Consider the following 18,183-nt stretch of genomic DNA (forward strand, 5'->3'; position numbering starts at 1 on the left):
CCCTTTTTCCTACAGAGGATTTACACAAGATTACATTGTCCTGATACCCAACCCAATCAAAAAGGTTGGTGTTAATGGCATTTGATCTTACAGAATAATTTTCAAGTCTCATTCCTTAGGAAAAAGAGAACTTCAGAAGCTTCCCACAACATTAGGCAATGTTATATTTGCTTCTTATGTAAAGAACTCTCCCCAGTTTTCTTTTCCAATTTTCTTACAAGTGTTCTGTTATTTCAAATGAAGATGTTAAAATTTGATACTCATCACAGTAACAAGGATAGTTTATCTGTTCACAAGCACACAAATCAGTTCTTGTTTTGAACCACATAACACAAGAGATTTGGAAAAGTTTATTTCAATGAGTTAGACATTTTATGTTCTATTATTACAGGACCCAATAAACCATCTACATTCTCCTCCTTTAAAGTCCTGTCAAATAATTATTTTGCCTTCCTAAATTGTTCGAATAAGTGCATTAGATAAGTAGTTTATATCAGGAAATTTTCATCATTGAAGTATGTGCAGTATATCATAAATGAAACTGTTGCCTACCATGTCTAATGTGATTTTGTACTAACATTTAAGAAGGCCTTATTAAATTGCTTTATTTCATGAAAAATAATTGATATGGATTATAGCCCCACCTTTGTTAATGGAACTTATTTGGCTTTACATTCCCATTTGTACAAGCAAGTGAAGAGAGTTTCACGTGAATAAGTATCTTTATTAGAAATTCTCATGGATGAAATACATCGTTCTGCAGTTATGAGTGTTACTGGAATCACTACTTCCCCAAAATGATTGTTTTTAGAAAGAAAAATAACCACACTCTTAGATATGCTAGATGGATTACCTGTTTTTATTCCTTCCTTCTGCTTTTCCTCTCATTTATGGAAAAATTAAATTGGTTTTATCTCCAGATTAGATCTTTTAAAGCTTTAATTCTTCATAAAAAGTAAATTTAAAAAAAGGTTATGAAAAGTAATTTTGAAAGTTATAAAACTATGGAATCAATGTTAAATTTACCAAAGTTAATGATGTAAGAGAATGTCTATCTTAGGAATACACAGGAAAGTACCTGGGAGTAAAGGGCCATGATGTACGTAGCTTATTCTCAAGTGTCTATGTATCCACAAATAGAGAGAGAGAGGGCAGGCACAGGAGCGGGAATGACACGTAGAGAAATGAGTATAAAGCCAATGGGTAAAATGTTAAAGGCAGGTGAATCTGAGTGCATGAGGGGAGGAGGGAATTCACAGAACTGCTCTTATATATTCGAATGGATAACTCTAAGAGATGGGTACTGTCTGCGACCCAACTTGGTAGGCCACACCACCAGCACTGGGTAGCCAGGCAGCTTGGGTTCTTTCCCACCTCCCTTCTACCCCCTTCCAAACCTCCAGTCCTATACCCCACTCCATTCCCCTCTGGGGCCCCGCCAACCTCCACCTCCCTCCAGTGCTCCCCATAGAGCCTCACACACTTCAATCCCTCCAATACTGTCCATGGTCCCTCCAACAATCAACCCCCGTCCATTGTTCTCCAGGGTCACACCCACACTCCATGCCCCTCCATTGATCTCCACGGTCCCTCCCACGCTCCACCCCCCTCCATTAATCTCCCTCGTCCCTCCCACACTCCACCCTCCTACATTGATCTCCATGGTCCCACCAACACTCCACACACCTCTACTGTTCTCCATGGTCACACCCACACTCCACGCCCCTCCATTGTTCTCCATGGTCACACACACACTCCACCCCCCTCCATTGATCTCCATGGTCACACCAGCACTCCACGCCCCTCCATTGATCTCCATCCTCCCTCCCACACTCCACCCCCCTACATTGATCCCCATGCTCCCTCCCACACTCCACCAACCTCCATTAATGTCCGTGGTCCCGTACACAACCCACCCTCTCGATTGACCTCCATGGGCACTCCCACACTCCATGTCCCTCCATTGATCTCCATGGTCCCTCCAATACTCCACCCCCCTCGATTGACCTCCATGTCCCCTCCAAAACACTATACCCCTCCATTGATCTCCAAGGTCCCTCCCTCAGCCCACACCCCTCCATTGTTCTCCATGGTCCCACCCACACTTCACCACCCTCCATTGATCTCCATGGTCACTCCAACAGTCCACACCCCTCCATTTATCTCCATGGACCCTCCCACGCTCCACCCCCGCTCCATTGATCACCATGGTCCCAACCACACTCCACCTCCCTCCAGTGATCCCCATGGTCCCACCAACACTCCACGCACCTCCATTGTTCTCCATGGTCACACCACACTCCACCCCCCTCCACTGATCTCCATGGTCCCTCCCATACTCCACCCCCCTCCATTGATATCCGGGGTCCCTCCTACACTGCACCCCCCACCATTGATCGCAATGGTCCGTCCCACACGCTACCCCCCCTCCATTGATCTCCATGGTCTCACCGACACTCCACCCCTCTCCATTGTTCTCTAGGGTCACACCAATACTACACCCCCCTCCACTGATCTCCAAGGTCCCACCGACACTGCACCCTTGTCCATTTATCTCCGCGGTCACACCCACACTGGATGCCTCTCCATTGATCTCAATGGTCTCACAGACACACAACCAGTCTCAATTGTTCTCTAGGGTCACACCAATACTACACGCCCCTCCATTGATCTCCATGGTCACACCCACACTGCTCCCCCCTCCATTGATCTCCATGGTCACACTCACACTCCAAGCTCCTCCATTTTTCTCCATGGTCTCTCCCACCTTCCAACCCCCCTCCATTGATCCCCATGGTCACAGCCACACTGAAACCCCTCCACTGTTCTCTATGGTTACTCCCACACTCTACCCACCTCCATTGATCTCCATGGTCACACCAACACTCAATCTCCCTCCTCTGTTTTCCATGGCCACACCCACACTCCAACCCCCTCCATTTTTCTCCATGGACCCTCCCACCCTCCACCCCCCTGCATTTTTCTGCAAGTTCACACACTCACTTAATCCCCCTCCACTGTTATTCATGGTCCCTCCCACACACCACAACCCTCCTTTGATCTCCATGGTCACACCCACACTCCACACCCCTCCACTGTTCTCCATGTTCCCACCCACACTGCACGCCCCTCCATTGATTTCCATGCTCACTGCCACACTCCACCACCCTCCATTAATGTCCATGGTCACTCCCACACCCCACACCTCTCGATTGATCTCCATGGTCCCTCCCACACTCCACGGCCCTCCATTGATCTCCATGGTCCCACCAACACTCCACCCCCCTCCATTGATCTCCATGGTCCCTCCCACAATCCACCGGCCTCCATTGATGTCAATGGTCACTCCACACTCCACCCCCCTCCGTTGATCTTATGGTCCCTCCTACACTCCACACCCCTCCATTGTTCTCCATGGTCCCTCCCACATTCCACACCCTTCCATTGATCTCTATGGTCCCACCCACACTCCACCTCCCTCCTTTGATCTCCATAGTCACACCCACATTCAAACCCCCTCCATTGATCTCCATGGTCCACTTGACAATCCACCCCCTTCCATTGTTCTCCAGGGTCAGAATCACACTCCAGCCCCCTACATTTTTCTAGAGGGACACACCCACAAAACACACCCCTCCATTGATCTCCATGGTCCCTCCCACTCTCCACCCCCCTCCATTCTTCTCCAGGGTCACAACCACACAACAATCCCCTCCATTGTTTTCCATGGTACCTCCCAGACTCCACCCCCATCCATTGACATCCATGCTCACACCCACACTCCACCCCCCTCCATTGATCTCAATATTCACTCCACACTCCACCCCCCTCAGTTGATCTCATGGTTCCTCCCACACTCCACTCCTCTCCATTGATCTGCATGGTCCCTCCCGCACTCCAACCCCCACCATTGATCCCCATTGTCCGTCCCACACTCCACACCCGTCCATTGATCTCCCTGGTCCCACCAACACTCCACCCTTGTCCATTGATCTCCATGGTCTCAAAAACACTCCACCCCCCTCAATTGATTTCCGTGGTCCCTCTTACACTCCACCCCCCACCATTGATCTCCATTGTCCGTCCCACACTCCACACCCCTCCATTGATCTCCATGGTCCCACCAACACTCCACCCTTGTCCATTGATCTCCATGGTCACACCCACACTCCATGCCTCTCCATTGATGTCAATGATCCCACGGACTCACCACCCCTCTCCATTGTTCTCTAGGGTCACACCAATACTACACACCTGTCCATTGATCTCCATGGTCCCTCCCACAATCCACCCTCATCCAATGATCTCCGTGGTCACTCCCACATAACACCACCCTCCATTGATCTCCATGGTCCCTGCCACACACCACCCCCCTCCATTGATCTCCCTGGACCGAACAACTCTCCACCCCCCTCCTTTGATCTCCATGGTCCCACACACACTCCACCCCACTCCATTGATCTCCATGGTCCCTCCCACACTCCATCCCCCTCCATTGATCTCCATGACCCCACCCACACTCCACCCCCCTCCATTTTTCTACATGGACAATGCCACCCTTCACCCCCCTACATTTATCTCCATGGCAACACACTCACTTAATTCCCCTCCACTGTTCTCCATGGTCCCACCCACACTCCACACCCCCTTCCATTGTACTCCAAGGTCACAACCACACAACAATCCCCTCCATTGTTTTTCATGGTCCCTCGGAGACTCCACCCCCATCCATTGACATCCATGGTCACACCCACACTCCACCCCCCCCATTGATCTCAATAGTCACTCCACACTCCACCCTCCTCAGTTGATCTCATGGTTCCTCCCACACTCCATTCCCCTCCATTGATCTCCATAGCCCCTCCCACACTCCAGGGCCCTCCATTTTTCTACATGTTCACACCGACACTATGCCCCCCTCCATTGATCTCTATGGTCCCTCCCACACTCCAAACCCCTCCACTGATCTCCATTATCCCTCCCACACTGAACCCCCCTCCATTGATCTCCATGGTCTCAACCACACTCCACCACCCTCCATTGATCTCCCTGGTCCCTCCTTCACTCCAGCCCCCACCATTGATCTCCAGGGACCATCCCACACTCCACACCCCTCCAATGATCTCCATGGTCCCACCGACACTCCACCCTTGTCCATTGATATCCATGGTCACACCCACACTCCATCCCTCTCCATTGATCTCAATGGTCCCACCGACTCACCACCCCTCTCCATTGTTCTCTAAGGTCACACCAACACTACACCCCCTCCATTGATCTCCATGGTCCCTTCCACAAACCACCCCCCTCCATTGATCTCCACGGTCCGACACACACTCCACCCACTCCATTGATTTCCAAGGTCCCATCCACACTCCACCCTCTCCATTGATCTCATGGTCCCTCCCACAATGCAGCCCCCTCCATTGTTCTCTATGGTCCATCCCATACTCCACTCCCCTCCACTGATCTCCATGGTCCCTCCCACATTCCATTGATCTCAGTGGTCCCACCCACACTCAACACCCCTCCATTGATCTCCATGGTCACACCCACACTCCACCCCCCTATATTGATCTCCATGGTCCCTCCTACACTCCACCCCCCAACAGTGACCTCCATAATCTGTCCCACATTCCACACTCCCTCCATTGATCTCCATGGTCCCACAAACATTCCACCTCCCTCCATTGTTCTCCATGGTCACACCCACACTCCATGACTCTCTATTGATCTCAAAGGTCCCTCCCAAACTCCACCCCCCTCCGTTGATCAACATGATCCCTGCCACACTCCACCCCCCTCCGTTGATCAACATTATCCCTACCACACTCCATCCCCCCCTCCATTGATCTCCATGGTCCGAGATCAATGGAGGGGGATAGAGTGTGGCAGGGACCGTGGAGATCAATGGAGGGGGGTGGTGTGTGGGAGTGACCAGGGAGATCACTGGAGGGGGGTGGATTGTGGAAGGGACCATGGGGATCAATGGAGGTGGGTGGAGTGTGGGTGGGATCATGCAGATCAATGGGGGAGGGTGGATAATGGAGATCAATGGAGGGGGTTTGAATGTGGGTGTGACCATGGAGATCAAAGAAGGGGGTGGAGTGTGTGTGGAACCATGGAGATCAATGGAGGGGGGTGGAAGGTGGGAGGGACCATGGAGAAAAATGGAGGAGCTTGGAGTGTGGATGTGACCATGGAGATCAATGGAGGGGGGGTGGAGTGTCGCAGGGACCGTAGAGATCAATGGAGGGGGGTGGTGTGTGGGAATGACCACGGAGATCATTGGAGGGGGGTGGATTGTTTAAGGGACCATGGAGATCAATGGAGGGGGGAAGAGTGTGGGCGGGACCATGGAGATCAATGGAGGGGGTGTAGTATTGGTGTGACCCTAGAGAACAATGGAGAGGGGTGGTATGTCAGTGGGACCATTGAGATCAATGGAGAGGCATGGAGTGTGGGTGTGACCACGGAGATCAATGGACAAGGGTGGAGTGTTGGTGGGACCATGGAGATCATTGGAGGGGTGTGGAGTGTGGGACAGACCCTGGAGATCAATGGTGGGGGCTGGAGTGAAGGAAGGACCAGGGAGATCAATGGAGGGTGGTGGAGTGTGGTTGAGACCATGGAGATCAATGGAGGGGGGTGTAGTGTGGGAGGGATAATGGAGATCAATGGAGGCGGTTGGAATGTGGGAGGGACCATGGAGATATATGGAGGGGTGTGGAGTATTGGAGTGACCATGGAGGTCAATGGAGGGGGTTGGAGTGTGGGTGTGACCATGAAGAAAAATGGAGGGGCGTGCAGTGTGGTGTGACCATGGAGAACAATGGAGGGGCGTGGAGTGTGGGTGTGACCACGGAGATCAATGGACAAGGGTGGAGTGTTGGTGGGACCATGGAGACCATTGGAGGGGTGTGGAGTGTGGGACGGACCTTGGAGATCAATCGTGGGGGCTGGAGTGATGGAGGGACCAGGGAGATCGATGGAGGGTGGTGAAGTGTGGGTGGGAGCCTGGAGAACAATGGATGGGTGTGGGCTGAGGGAGGGACCTTGGAGATCAATCGAGGGGTATAGAGTTTTGGAGGGAACATGGAGAACACTGGAGGGCGGTGGAGTGAGCTTGTCACTATGGAGATAAATGGAAGAGGGTAGAGTGTGGGTGTGACCATGGAGAACAATGGAGGGGGGTGGAGTATTGGAGGGACCATGGCGATCAATGGAGGGACATGGAGTGTGGGAGGGCCCATGGAGATCAATCGAGAGGGTGGGGTGTGTGCGGGACCTTGGACATTAATGGAGGGTGGTGGAGTGTGGGATGGAGCATGGAGATCAATGGAGGGGCGTGGAGTGTGGATGTGACCATGGAGAAGAGTAGAGGGGTGTGGAGTTTGGGTGTGACCACGGAGATCAATGGAGGGGGGTGGATGGTGCTAGGGACCATGGAGAAAAATGGAGGGAGGTGGAGTGTGGGATGGAGCATGGAGATCAATGGAGGGGCGTGGAGTGTGGATGTGACCATGGAGAAGAGTAGAGGGGTGTGGAGTTTGGGTGTGACCATGGAGATCAATGGAGGGGTGTTGAGTTTCGGTGGGACATTGCAGATGAATGGATGGGGGTGGAGTGTAGGATGGACCATGTAGATCAGTGGTGGGGGGTGGAGTGTGTGATTCACCATGGAGATTAAAGGAGGGGTCGGGGAGGGTGGGAGGGACCACTGAGATCAGTGGAGAGGCATGGAGTGTGGGTGTGACCATGGAGATCCATAAAGGGGTGTGAAGTGTTTGAGGGACCATGGTGAACAATGGAGGGATGTGGAGTGTGGGTGTGACCGTGGAGATCAATGGACGAGGGTGGAGTGTGGGTGGGACTATGTAGATCAATGGAGTGGGTCCGGGTGTGGGAGGGATCATGTTGATCAACGGAGGGGGGTGGAGTTTGGGAGGGACCATTGATATCAATAGAGAGGCATGGAGTGTGGGTGTGACCATGGAGAACAATGGAGGGTGGTGGAGTGTCGGTGGGACCATGGGGATCAATGGAGGCAGGTAGAAAGTTTTTGGGACCATGGAGATCAATGGAGGGAGTGTGGGGTGTGGAACAGATCATGGAGGTCACTGTTGGGGGGTGGAGTGTGGGAGGGACCATGGAGATCAATGTAGTGGGGTGGAGTGTGGGTGGGACCATGGAGATCAATGGAGGGGGGGTGGGGCGTGGGAGGGACCATGGAGATCAACGGAGGGGTGTAGAGTGTGGCTGTGACCATGGAGATCAATGGAGGGGGGTGAAGTGTGGGAGAGAGCATGGAGATCAATGGAGGGCTGTGCTGTGTGGGAGGGTCCATGGAGATCAATGAAGGGGGGTGAAGTGTGGGTGGTATCATGGAGATCAATGGAGGGCGTAGGAATTTGGGTTGGACGATGGAGATCAATGGAGGGGGGTGGAGTGTGGGAGGGAGCATGGGGAACAATGGAGAGGGGTGGAGTGTGGGTCTGACCATGGAGATCAATGGAGAAGGGTGGAGTGTGTTGGGACCATGGTGATCACTGCAGGGGAGTGGTGTGTGGGAGCGACCATGGAGATCAATGGAGGGAGTGGTGTGTGGGAGCGACCATGGAGATCAATGGAGGGAGTGGAATGTGGGAGAGCCATGGAGAAAAGTGGAGGGGGGTGGAGTGTGCTTGTCACTATGGAGATAAATGGGGGGGGGTGGAGTGTGCGTGTGACCATGGAGAACAATGGAGGGGGGTGGAGTGTGGATATGACTATGGAGAACAATGGGGGGGGTAGAGTGTGGGTGGGATCATGGAGACTATTGGAGGGGGGTGGACTGTGGGTGGGACCATGGAGATCAGTGGAGAAGGGGTGGAGAGTGTGAGGGACCATGGAGATCAACGGAGGGGTGTGGAATCTAGGTGTGAACATGGAGATCAATGGAGGGGTGTGAAGTGTGGGACGGAGCATGGAGATCAATGGAGGACTGTGCTCTGTGGGAGGGTCCATGGAGATCAATGGCGGGGGTTGGAGTGTGGGTGAGACCATGGAGATCAAAGGAGGGGGTGGAATTTGTGTTGGACAATGGGAATCAATGGAGGGGGGTAGATTGTGGGAGGAGCAGGCGATCAATGGAAGGGCGTGGAGTATGGGTCTGACCATGGAGATCAAAGGAGGGGCTTGGTGTGTGTGTGGGACCATGGAGATCAATGGAGGGGAGTAGAGTGTGGGAGGGTCCATGGAGATCAATGGAGGGGAGTGAAGTGTGGGAGGGACCATGGAGAACAATGGCGGGGCGTCGAGTGTGGGTGTGACCATGGAGATCAATGGAGGGGGTTGGAGTGTGGGAGTGACCATGAAGAACAGTGGAAGGGGATTAAGTGAGTGTGAGCATGGAGATAAATGCCTAGGGGTGGAGGGTGGGATGGTCAATGGAGATAAACGGAGGGGGTTGGAGTGTAGGAGGGACCAGGGAGATCACTCCCCTCCATTGATCTCCTTGGTCCCTGCAACACTCCGACTCACTCCATTGATCTCCATGGTCCCACCTACACTCCACCCCTGTCCATTGATCTCCATGGTCCCACCAACTCTCCACCCCTGTCCATTGTTCTCCATGGTCACACCCACACCCAACCCCCTCCATTGTTTTCCATCATCTCTCCTACACTCCACCCCCTCAATTCATCTCCATGATCCCTCCTACACTCCACCCCCATCCATGCATCTCCATGGTCCCTCCCACATTGCACCCACTCCATTAATCTCCATGGTCACACCCACACTCCAACCGCCTCCATTGATCCCCATTATCCCTCCCACACTCCACCTCCCTGCATTGATCTCCATGCTCATACCACACTCCACTACCCTCCATTGATCTTCATGGTCCCTCCCACACTCCACCATTCTCCTTTGATATTCATGGTCACACCCACACTCCACCCCCCTCCATTGATCTCCATGGTCCCTCTCACACTCCACCCCTCTCCATTGATCTCGGAGGTCCCACCGACACTCCACCCCCTCCACTGTTCTCCATGGTCACACCCACACTCCGACTCCTTCCATTGATCTCCATGACCCCTCCCACACTCCAACCCCCTCCATTGATCTCCAGGGTTACACAAACACTCCACCCCCTCCATTGTTCTCCATGGTCACAGCCAAACTCCAACCCCCTCCGTTGATCTCATGGTCCCTCCCAAAAAACACCACCCTGGATTGTTCGCCATGGCCCCTCCCTCCCACATTCCACTCCCCTCCATTGTTCTCCATGGTCCCTCCCACACTCCACCCCCCTCCATTGATCTCCACGGTCACACCCACACTCCAACCCTTCCACTGTTCTCAATGGTCCCACCAACACTCCACCCCTCTCCAGTGATCTCCATGGTCACACCCACACTCCACCACCCTTCATTAATCTGCATTGCCCCTCCCACACTAACCCCCCCTCCATTCATCTCCATGGTCCCTCCAACACTCCATCCTCCTCCATTGATTTACATGGTCCCCCACACACTCCACCCACCTACATTGATCTCCATGGTCCCTGACAGATTCCACCCCCCTTCATTGATGGAAGGGGGTCCCTCCCACACTCCACCCCCTCCATTGATCACCATTGTCCCTCCCACACTCTACCTATTTCCATTGATCTCCATGGTCACACCAACACTGTATGCCCTCCATTGTTCTCCATGGTCACACCCTCACTCCACCACCCTCCACTTATCTCCATGGTCACATCCGCACTCCACCCCCCTCCAATGATCTTCGTTTTCCCTCCTATACTCCTCCCCCCTCCATTGATCTCCATGGTCCCTGCAACAATCTACCCTCATGCTTTGATCTCTTTGGTCACACCAACACTCCAACCCCTCCACTGTTCTCAGTGGACCCACCAATACTCCATCCCTCCCCATTGATCTCCATGGTGCCTCCAACACTCCACCCACCTCCATCGATCTCCATGGTCTCTCCCACACTCCACCCACCTCCATTGATCTCCATGGACCCTCCCACACTCCATCCCCCTCCATTGATCTCCATGGTCCCTCCTACACTCCACCCCCCTCCATTGATCTCCGTGGTCCCTCCCACACTCGACCCCCCTCCGTTGATCTCCATGGTCCGACCCACACTTCACCCCTTTCCATTGATCTCCAAGGCCAAACGACACTCCACCCCCCTCCATTGATCTCCATGGTCACACCCAAACTGGTAACACCCAAACACTACACCTCCCTCCATTGATCTGCATGGGCATACCACACTCCACTACCCTCCATTGATCTCCATGGTCCCTCCCACACGCCACCATTCTCCATTGATATTCATGGTCACACCCACACTCCAGCCCCTCCATTGATCTCCATGGTCCCTCTCACACTCCACCCCCCTCCATTGATCTCCGAGGTCCCACCGACACTCCACCCCCTCCATTGTTCCCCATGGTCACACCCACACTCCGACCCCCTCCATTGATCTCCATGGTCCCTCTCACACTCCACCCCTACTCCATTGATATCCATGATCCCTCCCACACTCCACCCCCCTCCATTGATCTCCAGGGTTACACCCACACTCCACCCCCGTCCATTGTTCTCCATGGTCACAGCCACACTCCAACCCCCTCGGTTGAGCTCCATGGTCCCTCCCACACTCCACCCCCCGTCCATTGATTTCCATGGTTCCTCCCAGACTCCACCCCCTCCATTTATCTCCATGGTCACACCCACAATCCATGCCCACCCATTGTTCTCCATGGTCCTTCCCACACTCTACTCCCCTCCGTTGATCTCCATGGTCACACCCACACTCCAACCCCTCCACTGTTCTCAATGGTCCCACCAACACTCCACCCCTTTCCATTGATCTCCATGGTCACACCCACACTCCACCACCGTCCATTAATCTCCATTGTCCCTCCCACACTAAACCCCCCTCCATTGATCTCCATGGTCCCTCCAACACTCCATCCTCCTCCATTGATATACATGGTACCCCCACACTCTACCCACCTTCATTGATCTCCATTGTCCCTGACTCATTCCACCCACCTTCATTGATCTCGATGGTCCCTCCCACACTCCACCCCCTCCATTGATCTCCATTGTCCCTCCCACACTCTACCCCTTTCCATTGATCTCCATGGTCACACCAACACTGTATGCCCTCCATTGTTCTCCATGGTCACACCCACACTCCACCACCCTCCACTGATCTCTATGGTCACACCCACACTCCAGGCCCCTCCATTTTTCTCCATGGCCCCTCTCACCCTCCACCCCCGTCCAGTCGATCTCCATGGTTCCTCTCACACTCTACCCCTCTCTATTGATATACATGGTCCCACCCACACTCCACCCCCTTCAATTGTTCTCCATAGTCACACGCACACTCCACCACCCTCCATTGTTCTCCATGCTCCCTCCCACACTTCAACCCCCTCCATTGATCTCCATGGTCCCTCCCACACTCCAGGCCCCTCCATTGATCTCCAAGGTCCCTCCCACACTCCACCCCTCTCCATGGATCTCCATGGTCCCTCCCACACTCCACCCCTCTCCATTGATCTCCATGGTCCCTCCCACAATACGCCCCCCTCCATTGATCTCCATCTACCCTCCCACACTCCACCCCGTTCCATTTATCTGCATGGTCATACCACACTCCACTACCCTCCATTGTTCTCCATGTTCCCTCCCACACTTCACACTTCCATTGATCTGCCTGGTCACACCCACACTCCATACCTCTCTATTGATCTCAATGGTCCCTCCCACACTCCACCCCCCTCCATTGATCTCCATGGTCCCACCCACACTCCACCCCAGTCCATTGATCTCCATGGTCACACCCACACTCCACGTCCCTCCATTGTTCTCCATGCTCCCTCACACACTTCACCCCCCTCCATTGATCTCCATTGTCCCTCCCACCCTCCACCCCCCTCCATTGATCTCCATGGTCCCTCCCACACTCCACCCCCCCTCCATTGATCTCCATGGTCTCTCCCATCCTCCACCGTCCTTTATTAAGATCACCTCTTCACCCTGCCCCCACCCTCTGCACTCACTGAGTGATGTCATCAGCTTGGTCCCTGTGACCTCACATAAGGGGTTCCCTACTGTTGCCATGGAACCCAATGTATACTTTAGCAACCAGCAGCAGGACCAGGCCACCCTGAGCAAGAGCAGCCCAGTCCCTGGTGGTCGTGTGTACGGGCAGCGGGGTCTCTGAGCAGCAGAATCCAGATCAGGAGAGCCCAGAAGTGGTGGAGCCAGCAGCTGTGCGGAACACAGGTGAGCAGTAGCCTATCAGTCCCTCTGGGCTCCCATCTCTCCTTCCTCAACCTTCGTCTCCACCACCATCCCTGTCCCCAGTCACCCTCTCCACCCCAGAACCCGGCTTTACCCAGTTATCCGCTGATCTGGTGGATTGCTGATCCCCTTAACCATGGTCTCCCCCAACCTTCCACCTATTAGGAAACCTCACGAGGAGGATCGGAGCCGCATGGCGCTGTCTCTGGCTGTAAGGCGCCTCCAGAAGGAGCTCCTCGACCTTTCTCGAGACCCCCCAAAGCTCTGCTCCGTAGGTCCCGTGGAAGGCGACATGTTCCACTGGAAGGGATATATAATAGGGCCCAAGGACAGCCCCTACCAGGGAGGAGCCTTCTTCCTCACTATCCGATTCCCGTGGGAGTACCCCTTCAAACCACCCAAGGTCCTATTTAAAACCCAAATTTACCATCCCAGCATAAATCAGAAAGGATGTGTGGGTCTGGCCATCCTTAATTCCCAGTGGTCACCAGCACACACAGTTTCCAAAATATTGCTGTCAATCAGCTCCATGCTGTGTGATCCCAGCCCACACAATATCCTGGTTCCAGAAATTTGGAAGACGTACATCAATGATAAGCCAAAGTATGATGCCATGGCTCGAGCATGGACAAAGAAATACGCCATGTAATTTAAAAGTAAATAATACCAACACCTTAATAAAATAGTTGGAACTTCAATTGGTTGTCTTTTGACTGCTATCTATGAAGAGACATTTCTCCATCTTTCTAGGTACAGATGTGCACCTTCCACATCAGGATGTGTGTAGAGGGGATGGAGGGAGGCATGGGAGTGGGGCAGGGTTGGGGAGATGGTTGAGTGTGAGACAGATAAGTTTTAATCTCCATTTTATTAAAAGATTACTGACTTAGGATTGGGAAAGCAAAGACAAGGGGGTTCGTCTTTAGGATGCGAAGAGCAGCTCTGCTTATCAGTGGGATAATTTTTAATGAGGAGTCCTTTAGAACTGACAATGCTGAGGAAAAACTGAATAAATATTACAAAGCTAATTAAGCATCTATTTTATTCTGAAGAACCTGTGTCTTCAGGTGTTTTGTTTTTGACCAAGATCAATATTAACCCATATCATCAATTTTGAAGCCTAAATTTAACTGGCCAATAATTAAGTGGATTAGGAGTTGTTACAAAATAAATTATGTGTTTTGTTCCCAGACTTCACCAACTCCCTAAAAATCAACCCTCAATCTTTTTACCACTTTGCCTCTCCCATACTCTGGGTTGTACTCCACTTTTCAGGACATACTTACATCAACGTAAGAACATTCAACCTGTAGAGGATTTTTATAAAAACTTATTTGAGCCAAACAGAGGATATGTCTGGAAGCAAGATCTGAAAAAAATACTTTGCATAATGACAGTCAGAAGATTCTTTTATACATTTTAAATTAATGAGGGAACATAAGGAAGATTACCTGAAGGTGGGAGAAAGCAAAATGGGGAGTGGATTACAGGATAGTTCTCAAGATCATGTGCGCTCTTGAGGGTGGGAACCCATATTTAAAAGGTGTGTTAACCTAGATGCACATGAACAATGGACAAGGTTTGCTTAAGACGGACACAAACCTTTTACTAAAAAGGTTATATGCCTGGGATGTGATAACCCACCATGACCTGCCCGGTTAGGATCTATGATCAGATCACCCTGTGAGATTATTTTCCTTAGAACCCCGTTGTGAGTCCACACCTATTAGCTCTAATTTGTCTTATTTTCTCAAGAGCTCTGTGGGGTCTGAGATCTCACAGAACTTTCAACCCTACATTTCAGCCAGTCACAGTTTGTGGAGGCTGCTGAATGACACAGATTCTGGTTAGAGACACAGCTTTACTCAGGGCCCAGAAGACAGCATGACTTTCACTGACACCAGTTCCCCTGGCCCCAAGACCCAAGGTAGAGATGGAGAGCAGACCACGTGGGTGCTGAACACAGAGTGTGTTTGTCACAATTGAGGGACCATGAGCTTAAGAACTCCCAGTCTTTGAAATGAGAATTCTAGCAAACCTGACCAACTTTCCCCAAGGAACGATTCTATCTTTAACCTCTTCAGGAAACAAATCTATCCCCTGACCTGGAGGGAGCTCTGTCTTCCAAGGTTGTTTGCAATACAAACATCCTTGAAACTGATAGTCCAGGACACATGCTGACACAAGATGTACAGAACTGCACCTCAAACAGTCTTAACTGCATGGATCTCTCTGGTTGTAAAGGAAAAAATTAATTTCATGGGAATACTTGTGTAGAATGAAAAAAATCTAATTTTCACTTTAGAATTTGTATATTCAAGAATGTCTAATCAGTGTAATAAGCAGATTACTACCAACAGTATCTTTAAAAACACTTTAGCCAGGCCGGGCATGGTTCAGCGGTTGAGCATTGACCTAGGATCCGGGGCACTGAGGTTCGATTCCTGGTCAGGGCATGTGTCTGGGTTGCGGGCTTAATCCCCAGTTGTGGGTGAGCAGGAGGCAGCCGATCAATGATAACTCTCTCATCATTGATGTTTCTATCTGTCTCTCTCCCTCTCCCTTCCTGTCTCTGAGGTCAATAAAGATATATTTAAAAATATATATTTAAAAAAAATTTTTTAAATAAAAAAAATAAAAACACTTTATAATCTACTTCTTTTAAGGGGTGGAAAGAGGTTATAATTATAAGAAAAAAACATAAAAACATCAGTTACTTAAGTTTATTTAATATTTATCAAAATAAGTGTGTAAATACATAGAAAATTTTTGTTTCTGCACCAAAGGTCTAACCCTTCAAATATAAAATTTTCTTTTACCTATACATTCAGGTAGTGCTTCCAAATAGGATTTTTCTATATCTAACTATTCAATAGAGTAGCCACTGACCAATGAAGCTATTGACGTGACCAGGCAACTGAATTTTTTTTTGGTCCAATTTTAATTAACTTTAAATTAAAATATTAAGTAAATTGATTACACTGAAATACCATGTGGGACCAGTGGCTACTGCATCATATAATTAGGACTTAAAATAGGACATATATATGTTTCATTTTAGTGTAATTCAGGGCATCAATAATGTAGCTGATGATGTACCAGAGCTGGAAGAATTTATCATGGGACTTACCAGGACTGAGCTGAGACCGAAAAAGAAGAGAGAATGTGGAGTGAAGATAGTGGGAGACTCCTACAAGATTAGGTGGTACTTTAGCTATTGTGCAAGCAAGTGAGGATTTTGATAACATGGGAATATTTTTTCCTTTATATTTTTTCCCAACGTAATGACTGATTTGATATTTTATGTTCAAAGGCAATGTGGCAAAAGCATGGGTGTTTGATCCTAAGCTCAACAAGTAACTAGTTGTGTAACCCTAAACAAATTAGTTCACAGCATGAACTTTAATTTCTTTAAGTACTAAATGAGAATATTATCTATATTTTAAAATATGATTTATTAAAAACACCTAACCTGCAACATTAAATATATATTCAATAATGGGAGTTGTCTTAATTATTTCTCTTCATTGTATGTATTCTTTTCAGATGAACTTGCACTGAGCTGCCTGTAAGATTGTTTAACTGGGGAAATCTATAGTTCTGATATGTCTAGGATTGCTGAGGGAGAAGGCAGAGACTGCCAGAATCTGTAAATTAAATTGGTAAGGGGATTCATGAAAGTGTGCATTGATAAGGACGACACACAAAGTATTGCCCCCTAAAACACTTTTTGGAAGACACACAACTTTTAGAGTACAAGAAAGCAAATTTGAAGGCTGGTTTAAAATGCAGATTTCTGAGTCCCACCTCTAGAAAGGCCCAGTATTCTGCACTTACAATAATCAAAAATGATATATAAACAGGTTGAAAATGAGCACACCCTGATAGACAGTGGATATCACTGCATGGCTTATTCAGTTGTTACCAGTTTAAAAATAAGGTGAGGATCTGTATTAATGAAGAAAGCCACAATTTAATATATTTTGACTTAGTTATCAGCATACCTCTTATATTTTTTAACTAAAAATAATTTGATTGACTTTACAAGCAATGCTCAAATCAATTTATGGTTTTAGATGTGGCTCAAATACTTTATAGCTTTGCAAATAAGAGAATCTGAACTATTCAATCTTGTTACAAATTGCATAAAAGACCGTAATAAAGTGTGTCTTTGGATTCATCAAATGATTAATGCAATTATTGTTTAAATGATTTTGAATATTTCTGGGTGAGCTCTTGAAGGGAATATGATTTTCCTCTTAAAATATCTGAGTTATCTTTATCCATCACCAATTAGTATAGAAAGTAGCATTTTTTAAAAAAATTTTTATTCTATTATTATTTTTTTTTACTAAATATGTGAACATGTTATTCAATTCTGTTTGGGAGTTCTCCACAAGATTGTTCCAAGACTTGACACTGTGGATTATATTACATTTTTATAAAATTTAAGGTTTCTTTTCTTTTTTTAAAAAAAAATTCTCACCCAAGGATATTTTTTCCATTCCTTTTCAGAGAGAGTGGAAGGGAGAGAGAGAAACATCAATGTAAGAGAGACACATCGATTGGTTGCCTCCTCTGCATATACCCTAACTAGGGCCAGGGACTGAGCCTGCAAATGAGGTATGTACCCTTGACCTGAATAAAATCCGAGACCCTTCAGTCCGAGGGCAGACATTCTAACCACTGAGTGAAACTGGCTAAGGCAAGCACATCTTTTTTGATAAGCTTTTTGTAAAGTGTTAATACATGTCTTTCCTATTCTTATTCAGCTGGAGATACCAAAAGCCACCTAATTCTGGCATAAAGATGGGTAGGAGCTGTGGTGGTAGTTAATTATACCTGAGTTAAATTGTGA

At 49.5% G+C, this 18,183-nt stretch overlaps 1 pseudogene across 1 annotated transcript; it reads left to right on the forward strand.

Moving 5' to 3' along the window:
• The first annotated feature begins 13,461 nt into the window (after positions 1-13,461).
• Positions 13,462-13,974, forward strand: LOC308550933 (ubiquitin-conjugating enzyme E2 D4 pseudogene; annotated as a pseudogene). Its single transcript has one exon. The product of its transcript is annotated as a ubiquitin-conjugating enzyme E2 D4 pseudogene (transcript).
• Positions 13,975-18,183: the final 4,209 nt, after the last annotated feature.

Source organism: Miniopterus schreibersii (genome assembly GCF_964146895.1).
Source record: "Miniopterus schreibersii genome assembly, chromosome: X".
NCBI lineage: Eukaryota > Metazoa > Chordata > Mammalia > Chiroptera > Miniopteridae > Miniopterus > Miniopterus schreibersii.